The sequence below is a fragment of the Choloepus didactylus genome, chromosome 10, assembly GCF_015220235.1.
Source record: "Choloepus didactylus isolate mChoDid1 chromosome 10, mChoDid1.pri, whole genome shotgun sequence".
Taxonomy (NCBI): Eukaryota; Metazoa; Chordata; class Mammalia; order Pilosa; family Megalonychidae; genus Choloepus; species Choloepus didactylus.
Genome location: NC_051316.1, coordinates 27,911,795 through 27,936,241, shown reverse-complemented (window position 1 = coordinate 27,936,241; position 24,447 = coordinate 27,911,795). Strand labels below are relative to the sequence as shown.

Below are 24,447 nucleotides of genomic sequence, written 5' to 3'. Positions count from 1 at the left end.
GAATGCATATATGTGAATTATTCAGTGTGTGCTTCCCCTACTAGAGAGTAATCTCTACGAGGGTAGGTACCATATTTTGTTAACTGTGTGTCCCCGGATTCTGTAACAGTGCTTGCCTGGCATGTAGTAGGATTTTAATAAATTGTGATGGAATGAATAAGCGTATGTAAACAGCGGTCATATGCAGCAGAGGCGGAGTAAAGGAATAAAAAATGCACCTTGAATTTCAATAACAATTTTTCTTTTTCTGAGTTCCCCTGAGATTTTGCAATTAGGAGTAGCTGGGTAACAAGTTAACCCTACACACCCCAAACCAAAATGTTTTCGCCGTCCCTGTAAAGTAGCAGCTTCGAGCCTGCGCAGACCTCCTTAAGGTGACCCAACCCGGCTCTTCCCTACTGAACGGCCCCAGAGGGGGGTGGTGCCAAACAGACTGCAGACAATGGCGCGCGTTGATTACGTCAGTACCCGTGCCCGGGTAGCCTGTAGTAACCCGGAGTTGCGGAAGTGGAGACCGGTGGGCAGGCGTCTGAGACAGGTAACCAGTGCTTTCCTTGTTAGCCCCTTGCCTTCGTCTCCTCCTGCTCCCGGTTGGTGCCGGGGACAGCAGTCGTTCTAAAGGCGACGGGGACCCCGCCTCCACCCGTACTTTCGTTGGTCCGCGGGAACCCCATCCCTTCTCAATCTTCCCCTACTCCTGGAGCTGAAACCTTCCTTAGGAATGGGCTGGGCAGCCGCTTCTCTCCGCCTCTGTTCTCGGTGTGGCGGTGGTCTCTGACTCCTCTTCCCGGCGGCAGAGACCTTTCTTCAGGTTTCTACGTGCCGCCTCCTTCTTCTTCCAGATCCTCCTCACCTGTTCCTCTCCACTCCTAGCCCTACAGGGCTCATCTCCAGTCCTGTTTAAGGAGATAGGACAATTTTCGATTCCGTTCATTTCTACTTGCAGGGAAACCCATCTTTCTCTCCTCTCCCTGGAAGATTCTTACTGAGAGCACCAAAGTTTTGAGTTTTAGTGTCCCTAATGAACATTTGTTCTCTGTCATTCTGGAGTTTTGCTCATTAATGCATGCCCAGGTTTTGGGGGCGCTGGAGCAGTTATGTGAAAATATATTGTCATAGTGAAAGATGCGCTTGGTGTCCAATCAACTGTTGAAGTGCGGAAAACAATTAATAGCTTTTCATTATGTCGATTCTTGTCCCCTGAATTTCTTTTTGGTTTTCCACTAATGATGACAATTCCAATTACCTTGCAAAGTAGCTTATTAATCATCAAAATAAATAAGCAGTAGAACTCGCTAGGAATGTTTAGACCTCTAAAAAATTACGTTAGGATTTACATTGTTGATAAAAGAATAATATGGGTTATTATAAAACCCATCAGCAATCCATATGTTGAGTATATGGGATGAGAAACAGGATTCTGAAGTCCTTGATCCCACTGATGGTTTGGTTTTGTATTTCTTGTACTTTTAGTATGTTCCATTTTAAAATAGGGTATATTATCCTTTATGTAATTTGGGGAAGCCTACCAATGGCTTGAAAATTGGGAAGATTAGGTTCTTCTGATATTTGGGGGATAAAATAGAGTAGGTTTAGTGGATAATAGTGGTTGCTGTTGAAATCTGCTGTATCCCAGGGGCTATGTTCAACACTTTGCATATGTTTTCTCCTTAGTTTACTTAGTTTACACTACCTGTGAGTTAGGAATTGCTATCCCCAGTTTACAGAGAAAGAAACTGAGGCTTAGATATGTGAAAATGACTTGCCCAAAATTCACGGTAATATATGACAGAGTCAAGAATTAAATTCATGTGTGTATGGCTTTTATAAAAAATTTATAAAAAATACTGTTAATGATCAAATTCTATGCCTTTTACAGTAGTCACACATAATTCAATGAGTTTGTCCACTCTCTAAACAATGTTTTTACATTTTCTAATTTCATTAATATTAAATTCTCATATACTTGGAATTAAAACACCTGGAAAGTTTAATTTGTGTTTTCTCTATACACATACACACACACCATCCTTATCTTTAAAAATGAGATAATGACAAATTAGATGACTCAGTAAAACCCTTCAAACAGGAACCCTCAGGGAATAAATAATTCTGGATAAAAGGGTTTTACTCCTTTAAAAATGAAAGCAATATTGACTGTATTGGATGGAAATTTGAAAAATGTACTAAACAATTCCTTGTCTTCTAAAACACAATATACTGAACAGATATTTTAACTTTCCCTTGATGTCTTTAGACCAGTCATATGAACATTATTTGTCATCCTGTGTTGTAATTTGGTGTTTTCCTCAGAACATTTATCATATTTGACCTCCAAATTGCTTTGCAATTTGAATTTGCCTGTCCTGTGTCACCAAGAGATAATAAAGCATAGCGGTTAAAAGCAGGGACTGTGGAAACAGACATGCAGGATTCAAATCCCAGTTCTGCTGCTTACTAGCACAGTGATCCTCAGTCTCCCTACGCCTCAGTTTCCTCATTTGTAAATGGGGGTGAAGAGAAAACTTACCTCAGAAGATTGTTTTGAGGAGAGAACGAGTTAGTATATGTAAAAAATTTAGAATAATGCCAGCCATTTTGTAAGAGCCCTGTAAGTGTGTACTAATATTATTATTAGCCTGGTTTTGAACTTAGGTTCTTTGGAAATTGCATTCTACTTCTTTGAGAATTGTTGCTCCTTGAGTGATATTTAATATGTGGTAATTCTCAGTTTACTCTGCTGACTGGAATCCCTCATCCTTTGTCACTCTGGGAAAATGTGAATTTATTAAATTAGACTTTAATAGACCCTTATTTTGATTGTACCTTTGTAATGCAATATGCATTTTGTTTAGGGAGTTTGGATTGAAGATGTCAAATATTTCACTTTATGTGCATGTATCAAAATAATGGCCTTTTAATTTCAGTTTTGAATTTGGGGGATTTTTCAAGGGTTTATATTATGGTCTACTAAAACATGGGAACCCTTTTTACTTTTGAATTCCAGTTGATTTACACATCCGTTTATGATGCTCCACTCAGGTATATTATTTCATTCTCGTTATCATGGTTCTATTGGATAAATACCTCCTTACAAAACAAAAGAAAAAAGAAAACACCAACACCATGATGCATCGGACATGCATAAACATATCTCTTCAGTATAGTTCTCTAAATGCTGCTCTTTTTCTTTCCTTCCCTCTCTCTTTTCAAGGGGCTCAAAAAAATTGACTATGTCAACAAAGTGAAATAATGTTTCCTATGAAATGTTAAAGGTATGTACCCATTTTCAGGGGTGTACTTTAAACCAGGTCCAGCTAAGAGCTGATATTGACTCCTTTGGTGTCCATAGTTAGGAACTTGAGAATAAACGGTCTATCCTTCATTTTAACACATTAGGACTGATATTCTTGTTCAAACTTCTTGTCGAAAATAATGTGCTGTACTTTAGATGCATATTGAATTTCACCTTTTTATACTTTTCATTTCATATGGTGTGAACTCAATATTTGGTGACTTGATTTGATTGTGAGCGCCTAAAGATGGGAGCAGAGATAGCACTTAAACAAACATGCCTGGTAAACACTGTGAGATTGGAGCCTGAGCATATATTATAGGGTTATTTTTTCTTTCACCTAATATGTAGTCTAAAAATAGTAAGGGAAATAATAATAATAATAGAAATGTTACATAGTACTTTTGTAGTGTTTACAGTATGCCAGGCACTTTTCTAAGCATTTAATCTGTAAAGTAGATAATATTATTGCTCCTATTTCACAGATGAGGAAACTGAGGCACAGAGAATTAAGTGAATTGCTAAAATTATGAAGCTGGTAGGTGGTGGAATTTGGATTTGAAGCCAGGCTGTCTGGCTCCAGAGTTCATTTATCCCTAGGTATTGAGTTAACATGTAAGTCAGTATCAACTTTGCAGTGTAAATTGTTTTACCTGTCACACTCTTCCTTTACCCTCTCCTTTTATATTCTCTTGAAAACAGAACATTACTTCTTTTTTTTAATGCAAATTTTATTGAGAGATATTCACATAGCATACAATCCTTCAAAGTCTATAGTTGGTTGTTCACAGTATCATCATGTAGTTGTGCATTTATCACCGTAATCAATCTTTGAAAATTTTCGTTACTCTAAAAAATAAAAATAAAATTAAAATAAAAAAGAGCATCCAAAACATTCCCCTCCTCCCCACATTGTTCATTTACTTTTTTTAACACTCATTGTTTTTTTAGCTATTAAAAAAAAAAAACAATAAAAACAAATTTCAAGCAAAACCAAAGCAAAGGAATAAGAAAAAAAAAAATAACCTAAAATAACTGCATTGCTTCCAACATGTTCCTACCGTACCCCAAGAAAATAAATAAACTATAACCCAACTAAGGAATAAGAAAAACAAATGACCTCAAATAACTACATTTCTATGAACTTGTTCCTACCATACCACCCAGAAATTAACAAACCATAGTTGTTCCTGAGCATTCCAGTGACATTAAGTTTACCCTCCATAACTTATCTATTCTTATTAGATTATTGTTCCCCCTTCACTATTTGCTATGTATCACTGGGTCCCCCACATTCTACAATTTAAACCATTTATTTTACACTTTTCACAGAGTCCACATTGTGGTAACATACAATATCTCTCTTTTTTGTGTCTGGCTTATTTCACTCAGCATTATGTATTCAAGGTTCATCCATGTTGTCATGTGTTTCACAACCTTGTTCCTTTTTACTGCCACATAGTATTCCATCAGGTGTATATACCACATTTTGTTTATCCACTCATTTGTGGAAGGACATTTGGATTGTTTCCATCTCTTGGCAATTGTGAATAATGCTGCTGTGAACATCAGTGTGCAAATGTCTGTTCGTGTCACTGCTTTCAGATCTTCCGGGTATATACAGAGAAGTGAAATTGCTGGATTGAAGGGTACCTCTATATGTAGTTTTCTAAGGAACCGCCAGACTGTCTTCCAGAGTGGCTGAACCATTATACAGTCCCACCAACAATCAGTAAGAGTTCCAATTTCTCCACATCCTCTCCAGCATTTGTAGTTTCCGGTTTGTTTAATGGCAGCCATTCTAATCAGTGTGAGATGGTATCTCATTGTGGTCTTAATTTGCATCTCTCTAATAGCTAGTGAAGCTGAACATTTTTTCAAGTGTTTCTTGGTCATTTGTATTTCCTTTTCAGAGAACTGTCTTTTCATATCTTTTGCCCATTTTATAATTGGGCTGTCTGTACTATTGTCATTGAGTTGTAGGATTTCTTTATATATGCAAGATATCAGTCTTTTGTCAGATACATGGTTTCCAAAAATTTTTTCCCATTAAGTTGGCTGCCTCTTTACCTTTTTGAGAAATTCCTTTGAGGTGCAGAAACTTCTAAGCTTGAGGAGTTCCCATTTATCTATTTTTTCTTTTGTTGCTTGTGCTTTGGGTGTAAGGTCTAAGAAGTGACCTCCTAATACAAGGTTTTGAAGGTGTTTCCTTACATTATCTTCTAGAAGTTTTATGGTACTGTCTCTTATATTGAGGTCTTTAATCCATTTTGAGTTAATTTTTGTGTAGGGTGTGAGGTAGGGGTCCTCCTTCATTCTGTTGGATATGGATATCCAGCTCTCCCAGCCCCATTTGTTGAAAAGACTGTTATATCCCAGTTCAGAGATTTTGGAGGAGGCCTTATCAAAGATCAGTCAACCATAGATCTCGGGGTCTATCTCCAAATTCTCAATTTGATTTCATTGATCAGTATGTCTATCTTTATGCCAGTACCATGCTGTTTTTTTTTCAATCAAATTCAGTTTTATTGAAATATATTCTCATACCACACAGTCATCCATGATGTATAATCGGCTGTTCAGAGTACCATCATATATTTGTACATTCATCACCCCAATCTATTTTTGAACATTTTCCTTACACCGGAAAAAATCAGAATCAGAATAAAAAATAAAAGTAAAAAAGAACACCCAAATCATCCACCCTGTCCCACCCTATTTTTCATTTAGTTTTTTGTCCCCATTTTTCTACTCATCCATCCATACACTGGATAAAGGGAGCGCGACCCATAAGGTTTTCACAGTCACACTGTCATCCCTTGTAAGCTACACTGTTATACAATCATCTTCAAGAGTCAAGGCTACTGGGTTGGAGTTTGGTAGCTTCAGGTATTTACTTCTAGCTATTCCAATACATTAAAACCTAAAAAGGGTTATCTGTATAGTGCGTAAGAATGTCCACCAGAGTGACCTCTCGACTCCATTTGGAATCTCTCAGCCACTGAAACTTTATCTTGTTTCATTCCTTATCCCCCTGTTGGTCAAGAAGATATTCTCAATCCCATGATGCCAGGTCCAGATTCATCCCTGGGAGTCATATCTTGCGTTGCCAGGGAGATTTACACCTCTGGGAGTCAGGTCCCATGTGGGGAGGGGGCAGTGAGTTCACCTGCTGAGGTGGCTTAGCTAGAGAGAGGGCCACATCTGAGCAACAAAGAGGTACTCAGTGGGGGACTCTTAGGCACAATTATATGCTGGGTTAGCCTCTCCTTTGCAGTAATGAGCTTCAGCAGCAACAATCCAGGTGAGCAAGGCCACCACTTCTGCATTTTTCCCCAGCTCCTCAGGGTGGGCCTGCATATATATTTTTATCCTCCACCTAAATTCCTTTGGGATGTGTCGCTATTTCACTCTAACCTATACAAACCTACCATATCTCACTTCCTATTCAAAGTTCCATGTAATTGTGGTGTTTGAATAAACTTCTTGTAGAGATTATACTGTTTAGAAAATACAGATCCTGCACCAAATGCACATCTCTTCCCTTGGTCTCTGTTAAAACTGAAGTTTTAACACTGTCAGTTTTAACCTTTACCCTTTGGCCTGATTTGCCCTAATCTTAACCAGATCTGCTTCATTCATATCTCTAATTGAAGTCTGGGCTCTTTTTCAGCTTTTTTCCTTTTTCTTTTTTAAATAGTTTCTGTATGCACTAATACTGACATTCATATCTGCCGAGCTGTAGCTCTGAGTTTTCAGGTCACACACAGATACCCAATGTTCCAGAGACCAATCAGTTTATATACAAAGGGATCAGCATCTCAGAGTTTGGAGATAGCCATTACAATTCAGGAATAGATTTGACTGCTTTAAGAGCTCACAGTCTAGGGACCATTACAATAATCGTTCCCCTGTTATGCTGTGTTCTAAGATTCAATTCTGAGTTTACACATTGTAGTTAGTCCATATTGGTGAGGCATTATAGTGTTTGCCTTTGTTTCTGGCGTAATTCACTCAGAATGCTGTGTACAGGATCCATTCACCTCGTTGCATGTTTCACAGCTTCACTCCTTCTCTTAGCTGCTCAATATTTCATTGTATGTTTATCCCACAGTTCACCATTCTGTTCCTCAGTCAATGTACACTTGGGCTACCTCCACCCATTGCAAATCATGAATACTGCTTGTACCATGCTGTTTTGACTACTGTAGCTTTATAATAAGCTTCAAAGTCAGGGAGTGTAAGACCTCCCACTTCATTTATTTTTGTTGTTGTTGTTTAGGATGCTTTTTGCAATTCAAGGCATCTTTCCCTTCCAAATAGATTTGATAACTAGCTTTTCCAAGTCTGCAAAGTAGGTTGTTGGAATTTTGATTGGGATTGCATTGACTCTGTAGATGAGTTTGGGTAGAATTGACATCTTAATGACATTTAGCCTTCCTATCCATGAACATGGAATATTTTTCCATCTTTTTAGGTTCCCTTCTATTTCTTTTAGTAAAGTTATGTAGTTTTCTGTCTATAGGTCTTTTACATCCTTAGTTAAGTTTTTCCTAGGTACTTGATTTTTTTAGTTGCTATTGAGAATGGAATCTTTTTCTTGAGAGTCTCTTCAGTTAGGTCATTTCTAGTGTATAGGAACATTACTGACTTATGTGCATTAATCTTGTATCCCACTACTTTGCTAAATTTGTTTATTAGTTCAAGTAGCTGTGTCATCGATTTCTCAGGGTTTTCCAGATATAAGATCATATCATCTGCAAATAATGACAGTTTTACCTCTTCCTTTCCAATTTGGATGCTTTTTATTTCTTTGTCTTGCCAGGTTGCTCTGGTTAGCACTTGTAGCACAATGCTGAGTAACAGTGGTGACAGTGGGCATCCTTGTCTCATTCCTGATCTTAGAGGAAAGGCTTTCAGTCTCTCGCTATTGAGTATTATGCTGGCTGTGGGTTTTTCATATATACCTTTTATCATATTGAGAAAGTTTCCTTCAATTCTTACCTGTCAAAGTGTTTATATCAAAAAAGGATGCTGGATTTTGTCAAATGCTTTTTCAGCATCTGTTGAGATAATCATTTGATTTTTCCCTTTTGATTTGTTAATGTGTTGTATTACATTGATTTTCTTTATGTTGAACCATCCTTGCATGCTTGGAATGAACCCCACTTGGTCATAGTGTATGATTTTTTTTAATGTGTCTTTGCATTCGATTTGCAAGTATTATGTTGAGAATTTTTGCATCTATATTCATTAGGGAGACAGGCCTCTAGTTTTCCTTTCTTGTAGCATTTTTACCTGGTTTTGACAGTAGAGTGATGTTAGCTTCATAAAATGAGTTAGGTAGTGTTCCATTTTCTTCAGTGTTTTGAAAGAACTTAAGTAAGATTGGTGTCAGTTCGTTTTGGAAAGTTTGATAGAATTCCCCTGTGAAGCCATCTGGCCTTGGGCATTTATTTGTGGGAAGCTTTTTGATGACTGATTGGATCTCTTTGCTTAGGATTGATTTGCTGAGGTCTTCTATTTCTTCTCTGGTCAGTCTGTGTTGTTCATGTGTTTCCAGGAAATTGTCCATTTCCTCTATGTTATCTAGTTTGTTTGCATACAGTTATTCATAGTGTTCTCTTGTAATCTTTTAAATTTCTTCAGGATTCCCAATAATGTCACCTCTCTCATTTATTATTTTGTTTATTTAGGTCTTCTCTCTTTTTGATTTTGTCATTCTAACAAGGGGCTTGTCAGTCTTGTTGGTCTTCTCAAGAACCAACTTTTGGTTTTATTTATTCTCTCTACTGTTTTTTTGTTCTCTATATCATTTATTTCTGCTTTAATCTTTGTTATTTCTTTTCTTCTACTTGGTTTAGGATTAGTTTGCTGTTCATTTTATAGCTTCTTCAGTTGTTTCATTAGTTCTTTGATTTTACCTCTTTCTTCCTTTTTAAATTTCTCCTGTAATACTGCCTTTGCTGCATACTATAAGTTTTGATATGTAGTGCTCTTGTTTTCATTCATCTCTATATATTTAGCAACTTCTCTTGCTATTTCTTCTTTAACTTACTGATTGTTTAGGAGTGTGTTGTTTAACCTCCAGATATTTATGAATGTTCTAAATCTCTGATGCTTATTGACTTCTAATTGTATTCCACTGTGATCAGAAAATGTGCATTGAATAATTTGAATCTTTTTAAATTTATTGAGGCTTGTTTTATGGCCCAGGATATGATCTATTCTGGTGAAAGTTCAGTGAGCACTAGAGATTTGGGATGTAATGTTCTATATATGTCTGTAAATTCAAATTCATTTATCAGATTGTTTAGGTTTTCAGTTTCCTTATTGGTCCTCTGTCTGGTTGATCTAGCTATAGGAGAGAGTGATGTACTGAAGTCTTCCACAATTATTGTGGAAACATCTATTGCTTCCTTCAGTTTTGCCAATGTATTTTGGGGCACCTCGATTGGGTGCATAGACATTTATGATTGTTATTTCTTCTTGTTGATTTGTCCCTTTTATTAGTATATAGTGACCTTCTTTGTCTCTTATAACATCCTTGCAGTTATAGTCTATTTATCTGAGATTAGTATTGCTACTCCTGCTTTCTTTTGGCTGTAGCCAAATATTTTTTTCCATCCTTTCACTTTTAATTTCTTTGTGTTTCTGGGTCCAAGATGAGTCTCTTGTAAGCAACATATTGATGGTTCGTATTTTTTAGTTCATTCTGCCAATTTATGTCTTTTAATTGGAGAGTTTAATCCATTTACATTCAGTGTTATTACTGTGAAGGCATTTCTTGAATCAGCCATCCTATCCTTTGGTTTTTATTCGTCAAATATATTTTTTTCCTTTCTCTATTTCCTTTAATGTACCCTTACTAAAACTTATTAGTTCTGAACTCTTCTCCATACCTCTCTCTCCTTTCTTTTTTTCTCTGCCGTAGGGCTCCCTTCAGTATCTCTTATAGGGCAGGTCTCTTATTAGCAAATTCTCTCATCATTTGCTTGAGAAAAATTTAAGTTTTCCCTCAAATTTGAAGGGAGCTTTGCTGGATAAAGAATTCTTGGTTGGCAGTTTTTTTCTTCCAGAATTTTAAATACGTCTTACCACTGCCTTCTCGCCTCCATGGTGGCCACTGAGTAGTCACTACTTAGTCTTATGTTGTTTGCCTGGTATTTGGTGAATTGCTTCTGTCTTGCTGCTTTCAGAACTTGCTCCTTCTCTTCAGCATTTGACAATCTGATCAAAGTATGTCTCGGAGTGGGTTTATTTTGATTTATTCTGTTTGGATTTCGTTGGGCATCTATGATTTAGCATTTATGTCATTAAGGGTTGGAAAGTTTTCCCAGCAATGTCTTTGAATACTCTTCCTAGACCTTTAGCTTTCTCTTCCCCTTCTGGAATGCCAATGATTCTTATATTTGTGTGCTTCATGTCATCCATCATATCCCTGAGATCCATTTCAAATTTTCCAGTTTTTTTCTCCATTTGATCTTTTGTACTTTCGCTCTCCAGAATGTTTTATTCAAGTTTGCCTACTCATTTTTTTGAGTTCATCTAATCTGCTGCTATGTGTTTCCAAGATCTTTTTAATTTGATCAGCATTTTTTTTTTAATTCCCATAAGCCCATCTTTTTTAAATTTATTCTTGCAAATTCTTCTTTATGCTCTTTTAAGGTCTTCTTATCATTTATATCCTGTACCATGATCTTGTTGTTTGTGATTACTTCTTTGATTAATTGCTCCAACTACTGTGTCTCCTCTGATTTTTTATTTGAGCGTTTGTGTTATCCACATCTTCTGGTTTCTTCATATGCTTTAAAATTTTCTGTTATTTTTGGCCTCTTGGCATTTGCTTATCTTGATAGGGTTGTTTCAGGATATGCAGGCTTATTTGAACAATTATCTGTAATTTTTCAGAGCTACAACTTGTGGAGTGTATTTTCCCTGAGTTACCAGCAGATGCCGCCGCCTAGTCACCTGTTCTCGTCAAGCCAGTTCTCCCCAGCTTCATCTTTGTGGCGAGTGGGGGTCTAAACCTTTGGAGGTCCAATCAGTGCACCAAATTTCCATGTGCAGTTGGGGCCGCCAGCCCTGAGGGTGGGGGGTGTGCCCTGTGCAGTTTGGCAGGGAAGATGGCTTTAAGACCCAGAACTCCCAGCCATTCCTGGAGTCTTAAAGCTGTTGACAAGTCCAGCCCTTCAGCTCAGGTTCCCCACAGTCTCTGCCGTGGGCCCCTAAGTCCCTGGGATTGGTGTAGGGCCGTTGGGATCTCCATGCAAGACCCCGCTTCTAAGCTGTGAACTCCGCAGGCCTCTGCGGACGAAGACTGTGCAATGTCACAGTTGAGCAGAATCCCCAAGAGAAGCTCTCGGTTGCAGCGCTGCCAAGGGGCATCTTCCAGCTTGCTGAAGAGATGGTTGTGTGGGGCGTGGTAACATCCCAGTTCCATGGTCCTCTTCCTGCTGCAGTGAGAGCATTACTTCTGAGCTTAGTGGACAACTGAATCTGAACTGTCAAAAGGGTAATATGTGTCTCTCACTTGATTGGGGTAATAACATTTGAATGGAATTCAGACTGCATTTTCACAGCTTAGTTCTTATTATATTTCTCTGAGAATCTTGTTTTGAAAGCAGATCCTGAAACTTTTTATAAGCTCTTATTGCATATATATTGTGCTGGTATTTGACTTTAGATATTATACAATTTTCACACTGCTGTTCTGTGGGTAGAAAGAGCATTTTGTTCATAATGTTGTTATTGACTGTCAGAATGGTTTATGGCACACTCATGTTGCTACTGAATCATTATTCTGTGTTGCTTGATTTCTGAAGAAATTATTTTGAAATAGCACTTTTATACATAATCAATTTCATTACAATTTTTCTTTTTTTGCTTATATTTTATTTCTTTGATACCTGCAATTGAAGGCTTAGTTTTTGAAATTGATGGAAATTAGGATGTTCTCGATATATTTTGGCAGCAAACACATCAGCTTGTTTCTTTTAGCAACAGTAATATCTTGCATATGTAACAAGTAATGGAGTAATGAACTATTGGAGTAATGTCTGGTAGAAATAGAATTATAGAATGGTAAGAGTTCAGAGGCTCCTTAGATAAACACCCCTTCCCCCATTTTAAGCAGGATATTATTATTTAAATTTTTTATTGTGGTAACATACATACAATACGAAATTTCCCATTTTAACCACCTTTATATGTACAATTCAGTGATATTAATTACGTATACAATATGATGCTACTATCACCACCATCCATACCAAAACTTTTCCATGACCCCAAACAGAAATTCTTTACCCTTTAAGTAATAACTCCTGAAGATACATCTCTTTTACCGTTAATTTGGCAGTTGGGAATCTGAATCATTGTGCCGGTTTGAATGTATTATGTCCCCCAAAACGCCATTAACTTTGATGTAATCTTGTGTGAGCAGAAGTATCAGTTGTTGATTAGATTGTGATTCTTTGAGTGTTTCCATGGAGAAGTGACCCAACCCAACTGTGGGTGATGACTCTGATTGGATAGTTTCCATGGAGGTGTGGTCCCGCCCATTCAGCATGGGCCTTGATTAGTTTACTAGGGCACGATATAAGCTCAGACAGAAGGAGCAAGCTTGCTACAGCCAAGCGGGACACTTTGAAGAATGCATGTAAGCTGAGAGAGGAGCTGAAGCTTACAGAGACATTTTGGATATGGCCTTTGAAAGCAGACTTTTGTTCTGGAGAAGCTAAGAGAGGACAAACGCCCCAAGAGCAATGGAGAGTGACATTTTGGAGAGAAGCTGCAGCCTAGAGAGGAATATCCCAGGAGAAAGACATTTTGAAACAAGAACTCTGGAGCAGATGCCAGTCACATGCCTTCCCAGCTAACAGAGGTTTTCCGGACACCATTGGCCATCTTCCAGTGAAGGTACCCAATTGTTGATGTGTTACCTTGGACACTTTTTGGCCTTAAGACTGTAACTGTGTAACCAAATAAACCCCCTTTTATAAAAGCCAATCCATTTCTGGCAGCAAACTAGGACAGATTTTGGTACCAGAGAAGTGGGGTGCAAATACCAAATATGTTGGAACAGCTTTATAAATGGATAAGGGGAAGATTCTGGAAGAATTGTGAGGAGCTTGATAGAAAAGGCCTAAACTGCTTTGAAGAGACTGTTTGTGGAAATACGGACTCTAAAGATACTTCTGATGATGCCTTGGGCAGAAATGATGAATGTGTTGTTGCAAACTGGAAGGAAGGTGATCCTTGTTTTAAAATGGCAGAGAATTTGGCAAAATTGAGTCCTGGTGTTGGATGGAAGGTAGAATTTGAAAGTGACGACCTAGAATATTTAGCTGATGAGATCTCCAAGCAAAATATAGAAGAAGTAGCCTGGCTTTTACTTGCAGCTTATAGTAAAATGTGAGAGGGCAGAGATAAGCTGAGAAATGAACTTTTGGTTTCAAAGAAACCAGAAATTGATGGCCTGAAAAACTTTGGGCTTCCAAGGGGTAAAACCCCAGAAGCTATAGCCCAATGTGAGGATGTAACCAAACATGGAACCCAACCACCATTCCAGTACAAGCCAGAATTGGAGATGGAGTTATCCAGAAAGGATTTGTGGAAAGTCCTATTGTCTGATGGCTTTGACCCCTGTGGGCTTCATGCAAAGCCAACAGAATCTTTGTGAGATCTTTATAGACGGAGCTGCTATCGGTCTGGACTGGAGGAGATAGACAAGGAACAAATTGAAGGAAAAATTTCTTCAAAGACAGAGCCATGGAGGTTGAGGTCTGGAGTCAAGAGGTCTTGGGCAGGGAGAGCGGAGTGGCCCACATGCATGCAAAGGGTGAATTTGCCCCAGAAGTCAAGAGTGGGCCTTCTGCCTCGATGCTCTAGAAGAGTTTTGCCGCCCCAGGCCCCAAAGAGGGTGTAGCACATTCCCAGGGAATTGGGGAGAGCCTGGCCACCACCCCACTGTTCTGAAGGGGTTAAGCGTGTGCCCCGGAGATGGAAGGGAATCCGGGTGCTGCCCCAATGTTTGAGGAGGGTGGGGCCGAGAAGGTGGTCTCCCCAGTGTGTGGATATATTGGAACACTCACCCCAGCGTTTGGAGAGAAAAGGGCCGCCGCAAAGGCCCTTAGAAAGGGTTAGACTCCTGCTCTCTCAAGCCCCAAGGATGCAACCTCATTCTGTTAATGACTCAGACTTGGAAATCTAATGGAGTTTGCCCTGTGGGTTTTAGGAACTGTTTTGGTCCTGTTAACTCCACTTTCCTTTCAGTTTCTCCTTATGGCAATGGGAATGTTTACCCTATGACTGTCCTCCTCTGTATATTGGAAGTACATAACTTGTTCTAAGTTTCACAGGTCCGCAGCTACAGGGAATTATGCCTTAGGACAAACCATGCCTGTAACTGATAACTGATTTAATGGGATCTTGTACTTAACTATTGTTACTGAAATGATTTAAGTTTTTGTGATACTGTGATGGGATGAATGTATTTTGTATAAGGAAAGATCATGTCGTTTTGGGGTTCAGGGGGTGGAATGTGCCAGTTTGAATGTATTATGTCCCCCAAAACGCCATTATCTTTGATGGAATCTTGTGTGGACAGAAGTATCAGTTGTTGATTAGATTGTGATTCTTTGAGTGTTTCCATGGATATGCGACCCACCCAACTGTGGGTGATGACTCTGGATAGTTTCCTTGGAGGTGTGCCCCCCCCCCCCTCCATTCAGCATGGGCCTTGATTAGTTTACTAGGGCACAATATATGCTCAGACAGAAGGAGCAAGCTTGCTACAGCCAAGACGGCCACTTTGAAGAATACATGTAAGCTGAGAGAGGTGCTGAAGCTTACAGAGACATTTTGGATATGGCCTTTGAAAGCAGACTTTTGTTCTGGGGAAGCTAAAAGAGGACAAACGCCCCAAGAGCAACTGAGAGTGACATTTTGGAGAGAAGCTGTAGCCTAGAGAGGAACATCCCAGGAGAAAGCCATTTTGAAACCAGAACTTCAGAGCAGACACCAGCCACGTGTCTTCCCAGCTAACAGAGGTTTTCCGGACACCATTGGCCATCCTCCAGTGAAGGTACCTGCTTGTTGATGCATTACCTTGGACACTTTATGGCCTTAAGACTGTAACTGTGTAACCAAATAAACCCCCTTTTATAAAAGCCAATCTGTTTCTGGTGTTTTGCATTCTGGCAGCATTAGCAAACTAGGACAAGCTTGGAATGATTAAATAATTTGCCTATAGTTATACAATATTAGAATTCCGCCCCCCCTTTTTTTTGTTCTATGCCTTATTGTATTTGTTTAGCATCCTTACTTATAAGAGGGGGCTCCAAGTTTTTTACTCATATGTACTTTATTGTCTTGCTTCTTATAATACTGTGGTCTAGGAGAGATAATGATCTGAGTGGGACAAGTTGCAGAAGGAATGAACTGATAATGACAGATCTAAGAAATATTTAGATTATATTGATAGGACTTTGAAATTGATTATATATAGTTGACATTGAGAAATCTGGGATGGTTCCCAGAATTTTAGCTTGGGCAGCTGGGTAAATGGTGGAATCGTCCACTGGAGAGACTTCCTTAAATGGGGTCAGAGCTGGGTATACAGATTTTAGTGATGAGAGTATGGATTGCACAGAGAAAGAGAGAAAGATTGAAGATAGAGCTACAGGAAACATCAACATCTAAAAGCAGAAGGGCCAAAGAGATGGGAAAGTGTGGAGTAGAGAATAGAGATAGAAGAGAATAGAGGAGAAAATGAAATCACAAATAACCAAAGAGGAGAATTTCAAGAAGGAGCACATGGTAATGGTGCTGATGTGCAAAATTAAGGACTGAAAGGGCCCTCTGAGTTTGCCAATTAGATGGCATTTGCTTCCACTGTGGAATTTGAGTGGCATAATTGGGATGCGGTTGCAGTGAGCTGTGAACTGAAAGGGAGATGGAGTAATGGGGATAGGGAGTGAAGATAGTTGTCAGAAATTTAGTTGTGAGGAGGGAGAGAAGAGTTAGAGGGAGACGTGGAATCCCAGGAGGGGCTTTTGTTATATGTTTTTTCCCTTGGAAGAGACTGAAGCACTCATTTATTTCTGAGATGCAGGGGGCTGGGGAAGTAGGGAGGGTTGGAGAAGATTTGGGGGGCTAGATAATTGAAGAAGCAGGTCAAGTTCAGTGGAACTTTTTTGTTTGTTTGTTTTTTACCTTATCCTAATGAATTGTAGGTATCCTGCATTATTTGTTAAGAAAGAATGGGTGCTAACTCCCACCAATTTTACAAAGCATTAAAAAAAAACCCCAAAAACCCAAAGTGTCTTCTTATCCACATATACAAGCTGACCTAGGTTTTGTTATTATAGCATTAGTGTTATCATTGCAAAATAAGAAGCAAGTAGGTGACCTTAAAAACCATTTCTTCTTGATTTTCATGCAAATTATTTTTCATGAATGCTGATCTATAGGACATAGTATAAAAAGCAGCATTATCAAAGAATATACATAATAGGTATCTCCTCCCCCCCAGTGATTAACAAGAATATTTTATCTTCATACTTAAATAAGAGGATTTCTAAGAAAAAGATCAATTTGTTGTCTCAGTATGGAGTGATATTTCATACAGACCTGATTTGTTTTGGTGTTTAGGGTCCAGCACCACAAAGGAGACAAGGGTTGCCCTCTCCAGACCAGGAAAATGGACATTCATACTGCATGCAGAATATAGATCCAAAAGCATGCCAGAAGACAATGCTTCTGTCAAAGAAACTTCACTTTAAAAAGCACCAGTATCACGTCCCAGCAGTTGCTCTCTAGTAGCAGCTGACACTGAACAGTCTGTTTTGCTCAGTCTGCAGCCACGCTCAGTACCTGGACAAATCTAAAATTCTTCAGTGGTCACATTTGAGCAAACGGATGCCCAAGGACTTGGATTCTTGTTTATAAACAAGACTTTTTGTTTTGGAACATGGCTTAAAGTTTTTTCTAATAAAGAGGGTATTTCAGGTTCTGGAAATACTATGGTTACAGTATATGTTGTGTGTAGTCATTTTCATACAATGATTTAAGAAAGTCATTATCATATTTTTTTAGACTCTGAGGGAAATCCTTAATGCCATGAAGTATTTGCAGCATTTGAGTAACTTACGGCCTACAGTTTCAACATGTCCTGAGGCTCCTTCCGTATTCATATGGTTCTGTATTTGTTCTCCAGGTCTACATTTTCTCCTTAAGCTTGTATATCTTAGCTTAAATAAGAAATGAAGTCTTAAAGGAAAAGAAACAGTTTAATGTTACCTTTAAAACGGCATATATATTTTTTTAACATGCTCCCCAAATTAAATGTCAGTTACATGTTCAAATTTAAAACTTGATTGAGCTCCTGGAGATCTTTTAAAGATATTTAAGTGATAGTTAGATGAGCTTTCTAATCTTGCTCACAACTGCTTTTCAATTTCCAGGAATTTGTTGAAATCTCTTGTCTTGGGAAGGATGAACTGAATACATGTTCAATTCACCACTTAGAAACTGGAATGAGATGGATTTAAAAGCTGTTGAGAAAGAACAGGGTAACCATTTGCAGTGTGTAAATTCTGGATCTCCCCCTAATAGGGAAAACTGTGTTTATATTTAGTCCCACGAAGAGCCAGAATGTAAATATTGAGATCGGAAAACTTCTGATATTTCTAGGCAATCTTTGAGTTTATACTTGACTTAATTTTGCTCCCTAGATGCAGGACTCCTTGCTGAGTTTGTACAGCTGTAGCTCTGAGGGGTAATCACCAAATAAATTCCTCGGTGGAAAGAGCTTGTCTGTTTTCCGGCCGAAGGAAGTGCAGTTCTCTAAGACAGGAATAGAAGGACCTCCAGCCCTTCCTACAGCTTTCTTCTCTGCAAGGTAGGAAGTGGGCTTTAGGGTCAGACTCAGGCCAGGAATTGGGGGAGGGGCGGAAAGGGTGTTTGTCCCTGGAGTTGCCTGTTTTATTGTTTCAAATATTTAGTCCCATATTCATCTCTCTTTTTTTGTACTTAGTATATTTCATGGCTCTGTGATGGCAAGAGTTGGGTCAAATAGCTCAGTGGTTCTGAATCATTAGGTTCTATAAGAATGATCTGGGAAGTGCCTTTAAAATGCAGATTATTGGCCCCTATTCCTGGAAATTCTGATTTAGTATATCTGACATAGTGTTTAAGAATCTGCATTTTAGCACCTCTCCCTTCTCCCCACCATGGTACATGTGGACCTTAGACTGTACTTTGAGAAACACTGTATTAGATCCCCAAGAACAGTGGTGATTTATCTGATTATAATTTTGCCCTTGGGGAATTGTGAGAAACATATGGTTTCATGAATTTCTGAGAACATTATTTCCACAGATAATGAATCTTTATTGCTAGTAATGAAGCTACCTAAAGGTTTAATATCTCACTGCAGAGAGAGGTTTGGAATAAAATTCTTTGAGAAGGCATGGGTAAGTCTTGATGTTAAAAATGCCCCTAAAGTGAAGAGTTTCTGTTTGGAGTGATGAAAAGTTTTGATAATGGATGGAGGTGATGGTAAGGCAACATTGTAAATGTAATTAATGCCACTGAACTGTACACTTAAAAATGGTTGAAATGGCAAATTTTATGTTACATGTGTTGCCACAATAAAATTAAATTTTTGAAAAATGCCCTTGAGGACAGATTCTGTATGGTCTCACTAATATGAACAGACATTAATGAACAAACTTTGGGAGTTAAAAGCTGACAACACAGGCGACCAGGAGATAGAAAGAGGGCAGAGATCAGCCATTTGATGCTGAAGGACTACAGAATGTTTAGGATTGATTGCACAGATCCAGAAATAGATAGCATAATACTGTGTGATGGTAGCACGGTATTGTAAGTACACTGAACAAAGATGTCTGTGAGTAAAGCTGAAAGAGGTGGAATAGGAGAATTTATGACACCAGAGGTAAAGATAGATGATAAAGACTGGGACTGTATAACGTGGCAAAAACTGGAGTGGCCAATGACTGTTACTAAATATACAAATATAAAAATGTTTTTGCATGTGGGAAAGCAAATGAATGTCAACCATGTAGAAAGTTGAAAAGGGGATGGTATTCAGGAAAAAACATAATCAAAGCAAACTGGAGTCTACGGTCAACAGTAACATTATAATATACCTCCATTAAATGTAACAAAGGCAATATGCCAATGCTAAATGTATATGAGAGGGGGGGATAGGGGAGGAATATGGGATTCTTGGTAGTGGTGTTATTTGCTGTCCTTACTAGTATATTGTATTGTATGACATGTTATTTTTCTTTTTATCATGTTTTTCTTATTGCTAAAAAAAAAACAAAACAATTTTTCTTGTAATCAGTATGTTCAAGTGCTGATTGTGGTGATAAATGTACAACTTTATGATGATACCATGAACAACTGATTGTACACTGTGAAAAAAAAAATGCCCTTGAGGAATATAAGGAATACTGCTGTTGGTTGAAAGGATTGTTCAGAGTCATGAACACTACAAATTTCAATAACTACTTGTATGAACAAGTACAAATATACAACACTGGTACAAAAAGTTAAAAATAGAGTGGTATGTGGGGGCGAAATACCTATTGCAAACTACAGACTACAGTTAACAGTAATGTCCTAAAATCTTTATCAGCAGTAACTGATGTACCATACCAATACTAAGGGTCAATAATGGGGAGATAAGGGATATGGGGTGTTTTGGGTTTTCTCTTTTTGTGTCTATCTGATAATTTTCTTTTTGGAGTAATGAAAATGATGTAAAAGTGAGTGTGATGATAATTGCACAACTAGGTGATGATACTCTGAGATATTGATTGTATAATTTGGATGGAATATATGATAAATGAATATATCTCAATAAAATCTGCCAAAAAAACCACAAACTGCAGAGAACTGAAGAGAGTACAGCAGCCAAGGGGCATAAGTACCCAACACATTTTCATCACCTCCTCATCTATATGATTAAGACTATACTCTTGATTGAGGGATACACAACTGTGACTAAATTATTTTTTGTTCAGTGATATGTAGGCCAGGAAAAAGGGACCCACACATTTCTATGGCTCCATGTTCAGGCAGATTTTTAAAAGAAATTTGATATAAATAATTAATGTTGACTCTTCCAGGTTTGTGTAATAAAAATATGCTTTTGTTTAAAAACAAATGCCCCTCAAGACCACTTTGGCAGTGTTATGTTATGACATAAAACTGATCAGACTTAAAAATTCTGTAGTTCTTTAATTAGTATTTTCTGAAGAATTAATTTTTAGGATGCTGACCTTTTTGGCTATATGACTACATGTTAAAGCTTTACATAGTAGAAGAGTAAGTTAATTTGAAAATATACTTGGAAAGTACACCTTTTCACACAGTCTCCAAGTCATGTGCTGGAAGCCTAAAAGGCATTAAGAGTGTGGAAAAAACCCTATATAAGTGAGCCTACAAGTTAGTACCCCGAGACCGCTGTCAGGGACAGGAGGGATTTATCTAAGATGATTTAGAAATTTTTTCCTGCATAGAATTTTCAAAAAGAAAGTGTTATATCCAGCTTCCTGATAAATGATTAATGAGTAAGAATGGGGCAAGAAGCATTTTTCATTTTTCTGCTCTCTTTGGAGAGAGCCATCAGTAATGGTCTTCCTCTATGCCCTGCAACTCCAGGATTCCATTAGGGCTTCTTGAAATGGATAAGAATAAGGAGAGAGGCACGTTCTTATTTTCACCTACTTATGGAGTTTTCATCCTTGGAATGGGAAAAGTGAGTGAAAAAGACGATGATTAAATATTCCAGTGTCTTCAACATTTGGGGGGAGGGTATTGTCCAATGACATCTCCAAACAAGAATGGGGGTAAGCTTCCCTTAGGATGCTCTTTCAAACCACCCAGTGCATTAATATTTCAAAATGAAATCTAACCCATATTTCCTTTAGATCGGAGGAATAGGTGCATTAGCACTTAGAGTCACCACTTGAGAAATGGGCCCTTCTGCACACTTCTATGACTGGTGCCAGCAGAAAGGAAGTGGGGTCAATAAAGAGCCCTGCCCCATTGATCATCAGACATTCGGCCTTTTGCCAAGTTTGGCTCTGCTCCTTGACAAGCAGAGCATGACAGAAATTTCCTGCACTGTGCCACACCCTGACCCAAGAACATGTAGAGAAGACCTAGCATCCCTATCCTTTTAGGTGCTTCCCACCCAAAGGCCTACTGCCCCGCCATTTTCCTGTATCATCCACACTATTACTCAAATACTCTATCTTGGTTAAGTGGCAGCCCCGTTGCTCCAGTTGAAGTATGTGCCTCACTTCATGGAATAGAACGGTCCTAAATTTTGCTGAAAAGTCATTTTCTGAACATTTCAGTTTCCTATTACTTTAAATGCATATATAAATGTAGATATGTTCTCGGGTGTTTTAGTTTCCTGCTTAAGCAAAAACCATGAAACGGATTGGGTTAGACAATGGGAATTTATTTGCTCTTGGTTTTGAGGCTAAAAGAAAGTCTGCGTCAAGGCCTCATCAGGGCAATGCTTTCGTCTCAGAAACTGATGTTCTGGGGTCAGCTGCTGGCGATTTCTTGTATGCCACATGGCAAGACACATGGTGATGTCTCCTGGTCTCTCCCTTCTCTTCTGGGTTCCATTGCTTTCAGCTTCTTGCTTCTGTGGCTTTCTCATGGCTGAATCCATTCCACTTATGAAGGACTCCAATAATAGGATTAAGGCCAATCCTGATTGGGATGGGCCACACACACCTTAACTGAAGTAACCTCATGAAAAGGTCCTACTTACCATGGGTTCACACCCACGGGAATGGATTAAATTTAAGAACTTGTTTTTCAGTGGTAAGTAAAACTTCAAACCACCACAACAGGCTAAGCCGTTTTTTTTAAAACAGTGTTTCCCAAGTAAGCTTGGGCACTTAGCCTCTCTGAGCATCATCTCATTATCAGTAGAATGATGATAATAATACCCATTTTATAGAGTTGTAAGAATTACAAAGCTTAGGAGAGTGCCAGAAACACAGTAACCACCCACTAAATATTAATTTTATTACCTTTGTTGTTATGTTCTTCTAAAAGATGATCTCCAAAAGATGTTTTCACTGCTTTTTACTGGTTTTATGTTTTTCACAAATGTACTTTTTTTTTTAACTGACGAATCGAGTTATTTGCTGCTGGATAATGGAGAACTGGCTATATAGGCAAAGTCTTGGGCATTGAGCAAGACGTAAGGGCTGAGGGAGGAGGGAGGGGTGAAAGGAATACATGTCCTGATGAGGACAAAGTTGATAGGAGTGTTGTACTCCCAACTGGCCAGGTTATGGTCAATTAGTTCTTTGTCCTGTTATAATGACATGTCTTTAATAATTTTGACTTAAGAGGTTATTTTCCATTTTAAAAATTTAGATATTTCATATGAAATCGTTAATTGTTGATAGTGTGAGGAAACAAGTCAGTGGTCAGTAAGACACATCTAAGGAGGCATCAGATGTTACTACAAAGTCTTTCAGTTCCTTTGAACATAATGCTTCCAGTGCCTTGACTGTTCAGCCTCTGTGGACAAGTGTAACTTCTTGAAAAAGGAGTAGAAAAGTGAAATCCCCATTTCTCTGTAACTGTAATGAGTTCTCCCAGGAATCCTTGTTCCGATCACACTGCTATAATTTAGTTTAAGTGGCACTCTTTAGAAAGCTGAAGCAAGCTCTGCTTTGCAAGCAAGTAGCAATCAAAGGAATAAATTCTCTCCTCTTTGAAAATAGAGTGAAATCTCTTCCAATTTGATCTTTGCAGCCCAGCGCCTGCTGCTAATGTGAGCACAAACATTCTGTACCAAAGCGGAATGGCATCTGTATGCCAAGATGAGACCAGGATAGCCAGAGTTAACACAGGCTGGGATTGGTGATGCTGATTTCCATCATATCACATCAGGTTTTAGCATAATTCAGCATTGTCATAATCGATGTGAGTAAAATCACTCTATCCGTTTTTGTTTTCAGTTTTCATATTCTAGAACCACCCTCCTTGGCTGTCTATAATATATAAATCAAGCCACAGCTGACAGTGATTTGCTTTCTTTATCTGGGAAAAGGTCTTTGACTGAGACTCTGACTTGGCTTCACTGCATTGATCTTCATCACAAGCACTTTTTATAATTCCCACAACATAACTCCACTTTTTTTTTGTATGTACGGATCACAATAGGGCCTTTCATTATAGGATCACAAATTATATGCAGCCACTCTTATATGCTTCATGACAGCAGTAAATTTAAAGAAAATAGAGCCTTTTTCAAACTTGAGACCCAGAGAGCACAGTTTATCTTTTTTTACAGTTTGGCTTAAAGATTGTTATTGAAGTTAATATTATACCACATGTGGTAATCCTGCAAAGTGCTACATATTTTTATTTATAGTTAAGGGAATAAAGCAAAATCCCCTTTTCATTATGTTATCTTGCATTATTTACTCAATGATAAATGACATTGCCCCATGGGTATGAGTTTTGCAATGAAAGACCCTATTGTAGCATATATTTATATGGGAGGGTGGTTAAGAGTTATGGTTCCAAGGGGGATTTAAACTCGGAATATCCTGGTACATGTACAGTTAAAACATATAGCTTAATGTTTTTTTAGCACTGTATTTTTACTTAAAGTAAAAGAAAAAGAAAAAGGAGTGAAAAAGGGGAAAAGCTTAAGGTTGAAATGCTAGAAACCAAATAAAATGCCTGAAGACATATCCTAAACTCACAGATTAGAATTGTTCCAAAGATAAGGGCGATCTTTTGATAGGTATTATTTTCTATGGTTTAAAAATGACTGCAATGTTCATTTTTAAAAGTTTGTTAATTGTTTAAGGGCACCAGTGAACCACTTCTGTCAAACCGAGGAGTTATGAAAATGAGGCACTGAAAGAAAAGTTCTAAGGGGCAGGAGGGTTTAATAGCTGCCCAACCCTTTGGGTAGAAAACCTGTTTGGGTAGAAAACCAGTTTCATGGTATATGTTAATTTGTTCACCCGATTTCATGAAAATTTCTACTGAAGAAGGAAGGCAGTAGATATTTTGGAGAGGTTAGCCTTTTAGAATATAATTAGTTTTGAAATAGTAATTGT

General features: G+C 38.3%; 1 protein-coding gene across 5 annotated transcripts in view; it reads left to right on the top strand.

Moving 5' to 3' along the window:
• The first annotated feature begins 498 nt into the window (after positions 1–498).
• LOC119545490 (aminopeptidase O (putative)) overlaps positions 499–24,447 on the top strand; it is a 358,623-nt gene continuing 334,674 nt past the window's right edge. For 4 of the 5 annotated variants that reach the window (XM_037851043.1, XM_037851041.1, XM_037851039.1 and 1 more), the window contains exon 1: positions 499–538. The gene's annotated coding sequence lies outside the window, so the exon portion shown is untranslated. Of the gene's footprint in view, positions 539–23,276; positions 23,297–24,447 lie in introns of those variants that run through there. The other variant, XM_037851040.1, reaches the window with a different exon arrangement.